This window comes from Octodon degus, unplaced genomic scaffold, assembly GCF_000260255.1.
Source record: "Octodon degus isolate 3935 unplaced genomic scaffold, OctDeg1.0 scaffold00017, whole genome shotgun sequence".
Classification (NCBI taxonomy): domain Eukaryota; kingdom Metazoa; phylum Chordata; class Mammalia; order Rodentia; family Octodontidae; genus Octodon; species Octodon degus.
Genome location: NW_004524593.1, coordinates 6,954,640 through 6,967,684, shown reverse-complemented (window position 1 = coordinate 6,967,684; position 13,045 = coordinate 6,954,640). Strand labels below are relative to the sequence as shown.

Genomic DNA, 13,045 nt, shown 5'->3' with positions numbered 1-13,045 from the left:
TTCTCATTTTTATGTGATTGGTCTATGATGGTCATGTGATTGAAGCCAAGAAACTAAGAGCCCAACCCTTGCATGCCTTCATTTGGAGCTGACCACGAAGCAATTTTGCTACTAATATCATGATAGGTAGGCATCGTTAGGATTACAATCGTTTCTAATTCTAATCTGCAGACTTGAACATTAGAAGCAAATAGTACAATGAGACAGAGGGAAAATATAAAAGAATTGGATGGGAATTTGGAATCCTAGAGTCACTGAATCCTTGTTCTTTTCTTCTCTCTCTGAGCTCTTTAGATTCTTTGAACTGCCTCAGAGTGTTTCCAAGCTGAGTGAATCACCCCCAACACACACACACACACACATACACACACACACACACACACACACAAAACCCCTTATAAATTCTGAAACTTGGGGGCATTGTTTCTGTTTTTGTTTCCCTGAAAGACCTTAAGTCACTGCTTTCATTTTAGTTACTTACGAAGCAGTGGGGCTTCATTATTGCAGCTGTCATTTTTGTCCTTTGCTAGTGACTCTCATCTATGTTGTAAATAACCCTGCTGTTATTTCCCGACATAAAAGGTCTATCTTGGACAAACAAGCCTGTGGGTATACCTCAGCCACTCCACTAATGTGCCAGCTTTGCCTCTGTTCTTTGTTGATCCACCTTCTATGAGTGCTATTCCACCTTATCTCTTCTATTCCATCAGTCGAATCCTCCCCATTCTTCAACGCTGAGTTCAACAAGAGATGTGGTAGTGTGTGCCTGTTAGATCACAAGTTCAAGTCTAAAACAACAAGACTGGTTTCAAATTTTACCTCCCCTTGATGCTTTTTTAGCTCATTTGAGCCAGAAATTATCACTCTGTTAAGCTATGTAGTTCACTTGAGTTCTGTCTTTGCTTGCATTTTAGATCATTGTACAAGGGCTGGGGACATAGCTTAGTGGCACAGCACCTGCCTGGCAAGCACAAGGTCCCAAGTTTGATCCCTAGTACCAAATGAAAAAGAAAAAAAATAGATAATCATACACAACTTGACTTATATTCCGTCATAGCCCTGTACATTCGCTTAAAACTCTCGTAAGCCTTATGCACAAAAATGCTTAATGAACATTTATTGATCAAATATCCTTAAGTATCTTTCTGAGTATGAGTTATTGAGTTTCCAGGAGTCAAATGACTCTTTTCAACATGAAGATCACAAGATACATGAGTCACTGCTAGAAATCGGAAAAAAAAAAATCAGGGAAATATCTTGCTAAGTCAACTGTGAGCACCACACCTTATTCCACACACGTCTGTACGAGTGCGTATGTGGGTAAAATCACTTATCAAAGGTAGAGCTGTGAGACAGAAAACTTCACAGAAGTATGTAGAAATGTGTGGGAGTACACATACAACATGGGACATTGCATCAAACACTTGGAAACCATAAGCTCTGCCACAAGCACACCATTGAGAGAAGAGAGACTAACACTTAAGATGCTGTACTCACTTGCAGGCTTTTCTTAGTCCATACACATCCAATCTGAGATTTTTAAAATGTGCTTCCAAAAGTCACTTCTGGAATCCCCCAGCATCGTTTGGCCTTCTTGCTGCGCAAGCACATCCACACGCTCTCGCACCTCAGGCAAAACATCCACTAACAGCACGTTGGCACGGCCACAAGGCCAGGGGCTTGGCAGCAGGTTTTCTTGTTTTGGTGGTGGAGATAAAATTAAGGAAACAGACTTTGGGCAGAGAAAGTGAAAAGACACTGGACAGTGCAGTTGCCAGAGCTGGTCAATAAAATGCTGTACACAGGGATAAGGTAGAGTGCTGCTGGCATATGTCACATGTCGTCTCATGTGATATATCTAGAAGGCATGCTACCAAATGCTTTTTCTTGTTCTTGTAGATTCTGATGATGTGGTTTCTGTATTTGCACTTAAAGAATAAAAACAAAACAAAACAAAAGGAAAAACTTCTGGCCTTACCCCAAACCCACTGCATATTTTCCTTTTTTAAAAAATACATACAAACATATTTTCCAGTAGGGAAACTTCAAAGCAATTGCTGACTCATAGATCCACTTATTTAGCAAGCAGTTGTTGAGGGTTTGTAATGTTCCAGGTATCATGACAAATGTGAAGAGAAATTCATAGAAATGAAATATGACCCTTGCCCTCCAGAATTGCAACTAGCCTGTGTGGAAAGAACTTTTGAGCAAATAGTTACAGCAAAGTCATAATAATATCAATAAAGAGAATGAGTAGTGATTATTGAAAATATGACACATACCAGACATAACACTAATCTTACTTGTGCATTATTTAATTCATGCCAAATGTGCTGTAAATTTAGGTGTAATTCCAATATTCCAAATGTAGAAACTAAGACTTGGAGGTGTGAAGCATCTTTCTAAAAATTAGAGACAGTAATTCTGGATATAGCATATCAATCCATATTTTGGAGACCACCAGAGCTTATGATTTTAACTCTGAGGTCAACTAAAGCACAGGAAAAAAAAATGTGTTCTGATTCTCTGAATCAGGAACTGGATCTTGGAATTCACAAAAGTTTGTTTGTTGAATCAGAGAAAGCCGGGTCATGGTAAATGCTATGGACTTCTCTCTGCAAAGCCACATGTGGGTCACAGGGCTACACTGTATCTGAGCCTTGTGCTGTGGTGTGCTATATGGTGTGGCAGGCAATATTGTGTCTGAGCAGGCTGAATCCTTAGACTGGCCGGCTTTAGATTGTCTGCTTTCTCTGTGAAAGCATAGATGATGCTTTCAGTGCCTTGAAGGCTAGAGTGTTAGCTGCAACTTACCTCCTCGGTCTTAGTCCTCAGCTTCACACAGATGTAGACAGCCAACTTTCCATTACTATAATAAATACCTGAGATAAATAAACTTAGAAAGTGAAAAGATTTACTTTGGCTCACAATTTTAAAGACTCCAAGCCATGAGAAATGGGCCCAATTGATTTTAGGTTTTGGTACAGCAAGCTATCATGGCAGTAGCATGTAGCAGAGCAAAAATATTCCCTTTGTGGTCCCAGAGTGAAAAGAGAAAGAGGACGAGGTCTGGGCCCCTTTCAAGGACATGCCCCAAAATGCCCTGAAGACCTCCCACTAAGCTCTGCCTTTTAAAGGTGCCACCTCCTCCCAAAATCATCACCTTACAGATTAAGCCTTTACTACATGGACCTTTGGAGGACACTCCAGGCTCTATGCAGCACAGACTAAAAAGTGAGGTAGGCTGCTTTAGAAATTTCCTTCAGTAGGATTCTGTATGACACAAAGCTTTCAACTATCTCTACAACCAGTGACACAATAACTTCAGAAATATTCTGGTCATACCTTATATATAGACTTTAATCTTGTATATCTCTTCAGCTTTGGGGTTTCAAGCTGCCTTTATGTTTAGTCTTCAATTTCTGTGAAAGCTCAATTTTTTTACTTACTTTTTTTCCCCTTGGCTGACTCAACCTGCCCTCAGGGTGAGGCTGGCGCAGCATATGGTGCCAGGGATTGAACCATGATCCCCTGAGCCTGCCTAAGCTTGCCTAAGCAGGCACTTTAGATCACTGAGCTATCCTACTGGCCCCAAGGGGCGGCAATACTAGCCTATAGCACCTGGTCTTACCAGGTGGTCTCCCATCCAAATACTAACCAGGCCTGACCCTGCTTAGCTTCCAAGATCAGATGAGATTGGGTGTGTTCAGGGTGATATGGCCAAAAAGTCCCTGAATGAGGGAACCCCCTCTCTAAAAGGGATACAGGAGAAAAATGATCTTGGTGGATGAACTCCAAATGATATATGGGAAAAAATGAAACTCACAACATGAAAGGCACCTGGGATGAGTTCACGTTCTCTAAAACTGAAGAATGAATTTTAGAAACAAATGGAGGTTATGAGCAGAATATATTTATTGAGGGCAAGAAAGCTTCTGTCCAAGACAAGGACAGAAGGGGGGCCCTGAGTGGGTGGTGGCCAGGAAACTGTCTCTTTCGGGGACTTTTATAGAATAAAACCATGCGGTGAGGTGGGTCTAAGGTGGTGGAAAACGTGGTACCACATTTAGGCGAGCATGAGGTGGGACAAAGCTCTGGTCAACCAATGAGATGCTGAGCTCCATTCACCACTCAGATAAAATTGATTAAATACAGTACCAAATGAGGAAGCGAGTCACGTAACAAACAAGTATGAATATGGGACAAAGTTTCTTCTTGTTGGGGGTTGGGTTAGTGATTCATTTGGGCTCTTTCAAGGTGATTGATACCTGTGTAGAATATCGATCTCTGATGCCCATCTCTAGGGAAGTATGTAGCTGTATTTGTTTCCTCTTTTGTCTTGAGGTTTGGGCCATGGGGAGTGTCTGTCTCTTCCAAATTAGAAAGTCACCTTATCTTCCATCTTGTCTCCTTGAGGGCCTGGCCCTGTCTGAGTGCCTATAATATTTCTATCTAATTTAGCTGCGTACACAAAAGGATGACTCCATATCCAGAAAGTGAAGGACAAGAAGAAGGCATAATGGAGGGGGAAAATCCTTTAAGTTTTTATAAACATCCTTGCTTCCAGTCAGGTATTTATTTCGACATTTATTGGTTTAAAAAACTTTACTGGTAGCCTGGTTTCTATTGGTTGTTCCACAGGTAGAGGACCTTGGCAAGTCATTTAGGTTGTCTTAAAAATCAATGAACATAATTTAAAAGTTTGCAATAAGATCCATCCTGTCCCTTTCAGCATTTGAAAACAAGTTAAAAAAACATGCATGTGTGGTCCTTTGAGAAAAACATTGTATAAATGATGCAAGCAGCTAAATTAGATAGAAATATTATAGGCACTCAGAGCCAGGCCCTCAAGGAGGCAAGATGGAAGACAAGGTGACTTTGCAACTTGAAAGAGACAGACACTCTCTATGGACCAGATTTCAAGATAAAAGAGGAAATAAACACAGCTACATACTTCCCTATGGATGGGGATCAGGGATTAATATTCTAAATAGGTATCAATCACCTTGAAAGAGCCCAGATGAGTCATTAACCCAGTCTCCAACAGGAAGAGACCCTGTCCCATATCCATGCCCGCTTGCTACATGACTCGCTTCCCTATTTGGTACTGGATTTAGTCAATTTTACCTGAGCAATGGTGCTTGTAGTCTCATTAGTTGACCATAGTTTTGTCCCTCCCCATGCCCACCTAAGTGAGTTCCCATGTCTTTTCCACCACCTTAGACCCACCCTACCACATGGTTTTCCTCTATAAAAGTCCCTGGAAGAGACAGCTTCTAGGGGACAACTCAGTGGAGGGGGGGGCACTGTCCCTCTCTAGGACAGGAGCTTTCTTTCCCTCAATAAATATTTTCTGCTCATAACCTCAGTTTGTTTCTAAAATTCATTCTTCAGTTTTAGAGAACACGAATTTTAGGTTGGGAGATCAGTTTTTCTCCCTGTGTCGTTTGGAGGTGTCCTGTATCATACACACTAGGTGTATCCATGTTCTCTTGCTGCATTAGGAAAATACCACAAACACAGCAGCTGAGAACAACACACAGTATTAGCTCCAGTTCTTCAGGTCTAATGTCCTCCCCAGCTCAGCTGGGTACTGTGCTCACAGTAGCAAAAGACCAAAACCAGCAGGTTGGCTGGGTGCAGCTCTGATGTGGAGACTCTGGGAAAGAATCCATTTCTGAGCTTACTGTAGCTCCAGCAGAGCTTGGGTCCTTGCAGTTCTGATGCTGCAGTACTTTTTTCCCTTGCTGGCCATCAGCTCAGGGCTGTGCTTCTTTCTTCCAAGCTGCCCACATTCCTTCTCTTTGAGCTTTCTGGAGCTTCAAAGCCAGCCGAGGAGCCTGGAGTATGTGTGAATGTTCCAGATCTCTGACTTTCTCTTTCACTCTCCTTTCGGCTTTCTTTTTCTATGAGCCAGAGGAACCTCTGGTTCTAAAGACACATGTGCTTAGACCAGGCCTTCAGGGAAACCTTCCTACGTTAAGACAACTGTTGCCTATGAAGCTGTGTATGACACACGTGTGTGCCTGTGGAGGTGGTGGCGTCCCCGAGATGAGGGTGTGGAGTCCTGGGGGACATTTTTGCACTCTTCCCACCATTGCTAACATGTCAGGTTTAACAAACAATACTACTCAGTTAAGTTTGAACGTTAAGAAACAACCTCCTTTTCTTCTTCTTTTCTTTCTTTTTTTTTCTCTATCTCTTGCAATCTTTTGGACATAACTATATTAAAAAGTTACGTTGTCTGAAGTTCAAATTGAGTTAGGTCTTCTATACTTTACCGGGCAACCCTAACAAATATAAACCATTGTCATTTCTTTGCCTTATTAAGCCCAAAAAGCTTGTTGTTACATTTTCAAGGTCACCTATTCAATAACGTTACAACTTTTAAGTGTGATGAAAATTATGTCCCAACGAACCATTTTTCTACACAAACTATTCTAGTTTATATCTCGCAATTCAAATATCACATTATATGTCAATCCAAAGGGAAAAAATCGAACACTTTTGAGTGGCTTCCCTATACCAGACACCAAGATAGGCATATCCCCAGGAGACAATCTATTCTGTCTCACAAAGTAACTACCGCAGAATAACTTTGTGGACAGATACTCCATCCCCATTTCACAAATTATATTAGTCACCTTTTTCCTCCTGTAGTTTGGATGCTCCAACACTATTTGGAATTTGCTGGCTCAGGGCCAACTGATTCCCACTGTAGACACAGCTATTCCCACACTAGTTTTCATGTACAATTAGTGAAGCAGACCCTGCAGCGCTCACCCTCTTCTTTCATGGGGCTTTCACACTGAACCATTATCCACCATCCCAATCACCCCAGAAACTTGTCCCAGGTGACTGGAAGAGCCCCACATCCCAGAGTTCACTGAGACTTTTCAATTCAGCGAATTCTAAACCTGCTTACCTTCCATTGCCTGTGGAAACACGGCATTTCCACCCCTGTGCCTCCTGACAGACCTCAGTGCTTGCTTTCCCGTGTGGATCTACGTGGTAGAACTTATCCCCTGTTCCCAGAGATTTGTAAATATGAGAAAAACTTCATGCATGACAATTGCATCTCTGTCTGCTTATCTTATGATTCCTGATTAAAACAAACCAAGGTGTCCTTAAAATGTGAGCCTTTAGTGAGGTATAGGTTGGGGGGCAGTGGGAAGAAGCGCTTAGGGTGCACATTAGGGCTTCCACTTTCCAGGTTCTATCTTTGATCTTGAAGTGCTGCTTAAATAGTGTCCTCTGGCCTCAGTGTCTTCTTCTCCCCAGAAGTCAAGACTAAATAGTGACTCTGCTGCTCCAGTGTAAAGTGTTCTACAGAAGGAAGTCTCAGAGTGTCCCCCCAGCTGGTCCCTATGTGAAGAAATGTAATTTTATACTGCAAAGGTATGTACATCTATAAATACATGATCATCAATAAGTATGAAGCAAGCTTCCCATAAAATTTACCCTTACTGGGCAGGTTGTGATATTTTTCTCCTTGCTTCTCTGGTTCTACTTCTTTCTGTTTCATTACTTTAAGTCATGCTGGTCATAACTCACAAATTGGTTGCATGATTCACTGATAGGTTCAAATAAGATTTGAAAAATATTGCTGTGAACACAGTGGGAGAGAGAAAATGAATGGCAATTTTCTCTCTAACTAAAGACTAAGTGGACAACCCTTATCAGGAAGGTATAAAGCTTTCAGAGTTTGAGGCCTTGCTGGAATACTTTGTCTCCTCTTACAAGGTATTAAATGCAACCGACCCTTTTGGTGAAGCTTTATCCAAACAGTGACTGCTAACCAGAACTTGTATCTTAATGTAGAATAAAGTTTTGTAGGATTTAAGGTTGAAGGCATGGAAGTGAGACTGAGAAGTGTAGGGAATTGTGCACATCTCCACATTAGGCTTTCACTGCGCTTTGTAAGGTGCTTCCGGTTACATGGATCTCAATGTATTATTCTCTGTACTTTTAATATGTAAGATTATTTCCATGATAATAAAATACATGGAAAATGAGGAAAATATGGAGGGCATTTGTATCATAAGGATGAGCTATAAAAGAGGATTTTATGTGCTGAAAAGAATTTTATGTGCAGCCTATCAAGTTGGAAGCTGTAGACCCAAACACCAGTTATTTTATGGGAACTCAAAGTTTATTTCCCAGCTATTTTTCCCATATTCAACAAGTATAATAGTAGCTAATAATACTTATACGATGCTAATCATAGCAAATGTATCAAGTACACATTGTGTGTTACAGATTATCCAAATCGTGTCACCTACATTTTCTTACTTAATCAGCATACCAAACTTCAAGGTTGCTGTTTAATCCACTGTACAGATAAGGAAAGCAGCAGCAGCAGCAGCAGGATTGTCAGGTAACTTAAGCAAAGCTACATACCTAGGAATGACAAACAGAGGCAGGAATCAGATTCACAGCTCTTCCCTTAACTTCCAAAGGCAACTGCCTCCCAGAAGACAATGATGAAAGAAGTGATTTACTGTTTAATTCGGGCCCTTGTATTGATAGATCGCCTGTGGAGAATGACTCCCTTCCACCTTCAGAATCTTTCACACCTGGTCACTAAGGAATCAAACAGGGATGGCTGTGTTTATAGCCCCTGGAGACTTGGTGAGGGAGAGTCCAGCAGATAGAGAAGATGGGGAAATCTGGCATCTTCTTCTAGACAGTCTGCAAAGCTAAGAGACAGTATGAATCAGCCACATGTGTCAGGCATATGTGTGGTTCGGGCTGTTGTGATGCCAGCCCCAGGTTTTACAAGGACTTGGTGGAGAATTGGAGCAAGTATATATCCAGTAGCAAGCTGTCCTCTTGGGACAACCCCACCCTCTGATGTTTTTTTTTATTTTTCAATTTCTATTAGAAAACCACCTCCTTCTTTGGTTTTCAGTCCCAGTAAAGTAAGAGAACAATTCAATCCAATATCCACATACCAGGATCTGTAAGAGTCATTCTGGGATAGGGAGAGGTATTGAGGTTCAGAATGGCTTGAAAAGCAGTGTGGAGGAGTTTGTGTGAGGGGTGTGTCAATTAGGTCAGAGCTTGCAGAATCCTTTATTGGCTGGGAGTCCTGAAAGCTCAGGCCCTAGTGAACTGCACATGCTGCGCACACTCACCTGCTTGGCCACAGAGCAACAGGACTGCCAGCAGGAGGCTCACTGTGGCCGGAGATGGGCTCTCAGAGGGTTCCTGTTCTGGGTGGTGCATCTTCTGCCCACAGGCAGGCGCAGGGAGTACAGAGTTCCGGGAGAAGTTCTTAGGACAAACGTCTAGGGCTCCCAGCTTCCAGGGCTCATGGCTTCCTCCTTAGCTAATTTAATTACCAATTACACTATTATTAATTAATTATTAATACATATTAGTATTGATGAGGACAGTTCACACTTCAAAGTTTCTGAGTTTTTCCTCTGATTGGACTTTACTGTTAATCCTTTATCATGATTCAAAATTTGTCTTCCAAGGGCTGGCAAGATAGCTGCTGAGGCAAATGCACCCTGGCCCCGTGTGCCGTGCTGGCCCCACCCTCAGGGGTGCTGAGCCGGCAACTGAGTCTGGGCGTGATGGTGCGCGGTGTGCGCCTATAATCTCAGAGCTGGGGAAGCTGAAAGCAGGAAGATCTCTATGAGTTAGAACTGCATAGTGGGACCTTGCGTGAGTGCGTGCGCACACACACACACACACACACACACACACACACGAAGTTGTCTTCCTAATGAATAAAATATGAGTAGTGGGATTTTTAAAATTTTATTTATTCATTTTTTTTATGTACGTACTACAGGGCCTACAGGGTTTACAGGGTCTCACAGCGTAGATCAGACTCTTGGTGATCCTCCTGTTTTCAGTCTCCCAAGTGCTGGGATTACAGGCATGTGTCATCACACCCAGATTTGGCTACCCTTAGTGCTCCTGGGGGCAAGGCCAGCATGGCAAGCTGGGGATCGAACCCAGAGTAGTGGGATTTTTAAAATTTGTTTTTGGTCATTACTATAGAGTGAATGGTGTCCCCCATGCCCATATGTTGAATACTGAGCTGAGGTCCTGCATAATGTGACTATGTTTGGGTGGTCAAAGAGGCAATTTCCTTGAAATGAAATCATTAGGGTCACAATCCAATATGACTGATGTCATCCGAGGAAGAGGAAGAGGAAGACAGCACACGGACACGCACAGAGCATTCACTATGAGAAGATGGCAAGAGAGGACAGCCACCTACAAGCCGAGAAGCGAGGCCTGAGAGGAAGCAGGCCTGTTGACACCTCGACTTCAGACATCTGCCTCCAGAACTGGGAGAAATGAATTCCTGCTGTTTAAGCCATTCAGTCTGTAGTGCTTCCTTATGGGAGTTCTAGCAAACTGGTACAGCTCACTCCAGTAAGAAATTATTGTCACCAGTAACCAAGGGAGTCCTATTTAAAAAGTCACGAAGCTGGATTAATGCTGAGTAGCTCCCCCTGTGTGCTGCAGTAGGCCAAGAACTACTGGAAACACCAGGAGGAGAGATCAGGGTAGAGCCTATAGATCCTAGTGTTATCCTCATTTTCCAGTGAAGATATGCTCATGGTGAGAAAGCAGGAAATCTAAGAACTCATAATGCTTGCTTAGAATTACTGTTCTTCCTTTCCTACCTATTCAGTCTGTGTTTAGATGTAGCTACTTTACTAAAACTAGTGTGAATCCAGTGTAACCTCTTAACTCCAAAGCACTGCATAAGGTCCAACAACACTTCTCTCTTACTCACCGTCCCCCAGTGTTGCAAGAGGTAAAAGGCTTAAAACTATAATCTCCAGGGAGCATTGCCACTAGTGATTTAGATATGGGGAACATGCAGAATCCTTTTCTCTGACTTCTTTGAGATTATCTTGTTTGTTCATGTCTTGCTCCCAGCCTTTAAATGTGTTGCTCCAGTCTCTGACCTTGATTAGTGCTGTGGCTGGGATGTGATTTACCCCCAAGGTTTCATATGTTACAAACTTGGTGCCCAGGGTCCTGGTGTTGAGAGGAGGTGGGGGAACCTTGCAGACATGGAGTCTAATGGGAGACGGTTAGGTCTTGCTTGGTGGTACTGCCTTTGAAAGGGATTAAGGTAGTTCTCAGACTCCCCTCAGTAAGTTCCTAGGTTATACTGGCTGATCCTTGGCCTCTGGTTCCCATTCTATAATGTGACTTCTTTCTTTTATGAATGGTTCTCACCAAAATTGGCCCATGCTGTTTGAACAGTCAGTGCCTGGAACTGTGAGCTACATTAACCTCTTTTCTTTACAACTAACTCAACCTCTAGCATTTTAACATAGTAACAAAAAGCAGGCTCCTATGCATATGTTTTCTCCCACATATTCTCTCCCAGATCTCATTTTCTTCCTTGGCTTCATTTGCAAATTTTAAGTACTAGTTTCCAAGTATTCTTCAAGGTCCAAAGTCAAATATTTTCTATCTACTGGAACCTCCTCCTAGAGATGCAGCCATCACCTGAGACCTAACTAATCTCAGCATCTCCCTTTCTCTTCTTCCTCATCTCAATTTTCTCAACAATTTTATCTCACCCCCCCCCCATATCAAGATCACCACTTACTTCTATCACCTATACTCATAGGCCTTTTGGTCCTCTGTTTTCTTATTTCCTCTCTATATATGCTTAACTAGGTCACCTTTTCCATTGCTACTATTCTATCAACACAGTTTGTACTTTCCTTTACTTACTGAGGATCTCACATGTATACCTGGTCTAGGATTTCTCTTTTCATTCAGTGGACAAGCATTTGTGGCATAACCACCATATGTAAAACACAGAAGCAGCACAAATGAAATATATAGGATCACAGCCTTAGGGAGCTCATAGTGTAGCATGTGTCTATGTGAAGTACCCACATTTGGATGTGTGCGTGGCGCTACATGAAGCAAACTGAAACAACGGTTGTGGGAATGAACTGCAATGGGACCCACTACGAGGAGCAAGCAACTCAATCTTCGATGACAGAAAAGGATTAAGAGCGGAAATGATATTTGAACAGGGCCTTGTTGAGTGAAGAGGTTTTTGACAGGTGAAAAATTAAAAGGAGGGCATACCTAGCTGAGGGCAGAGGGCGAGGAAAGGGTGAAGCTGCGTGCATGCCTGGGGAAGAGGAGGTCAAAGTGCTTAGAGGAGCTGGAGGACAGAGGTATGTGTGTGGTCAGGATGTGCCGGGAGCAAGAGCTGGACAAGTAAGTGAGGTGCCACTGAGAAGAGACTTGAGTATAATATTACAGAAACATATACCGCATCTGTAAGCAGCGACATATCTATTCAATATTTTAAGCCATGGTCATGACATTTTTATACTTGTTCTTCGAAAGGCTTGTCAGAGAGCTGTTGAATGGACTAAAGCTATAGTTTTTCTACCTCAGTCTCACCAGTCTTGAAAAAAGTAATGGACACCAACACCGAACTATATAGTTACATGGTGTATGTAAGAAAGGATGAAGGCCAGCACTGTCCAATAAAAATATAATGTGAATCATTCGTGTCATCTTTAACTTCCTGTTAGCCATTTAGAACTTAAAAAATAGGTGGTATTAACTTTAATAACATTTTAAGAATTTAACCCAATCTATTCAATGCATTATTATTTCAACATTATCATTTAAAAGTGAACGATTTGCCTGACGCTCTTGTTTTTTTCTTTGAAATCATGGATCACACGTACAGTAGACTCCACGTGGATGGGCCGTGGGTCAGAGCCCGTAGGGCCACGTGTGGTAAGCTGCTGCCACGCAGGCTGCCTAGATGTCGACTCTCGAAGGGGTTCATGGTCACCAGAAGCTTGAGAACCAATGAAGTGGGGGACAGGAGTAGCTGGAAGGGTTGCTTTAGAAGAATATGAGGGAGCTAGTCTAAGCTAGTGTGATAATTTTGAGGACAGAGATTAAAAAATAGACTTAAAAATCATTGCAGCTGGACTTAGTCATCAGCTCTACAGGAAGTTAAACTGAAGCCTGAGGAGAAGGTTAAAGGGGTGAGTCTACTGTAAGGGTCAGTGGGTGGCTG

At 42.4% G+C, this 13,045-nt stretch overlaps 1 pseudogene; it reads right to left on the bottom strand.

Annotated features, from left to right (window-relative positions):
* Positions 1-3,609: 3,609 nt before the first annotated feature.
* Positions 3,610-3,728, bottom strand: LOC111815510 (annotated as a pseudogene).
* Positions 3,729-13,045: the final 9,317 nt, after the last annotated feature.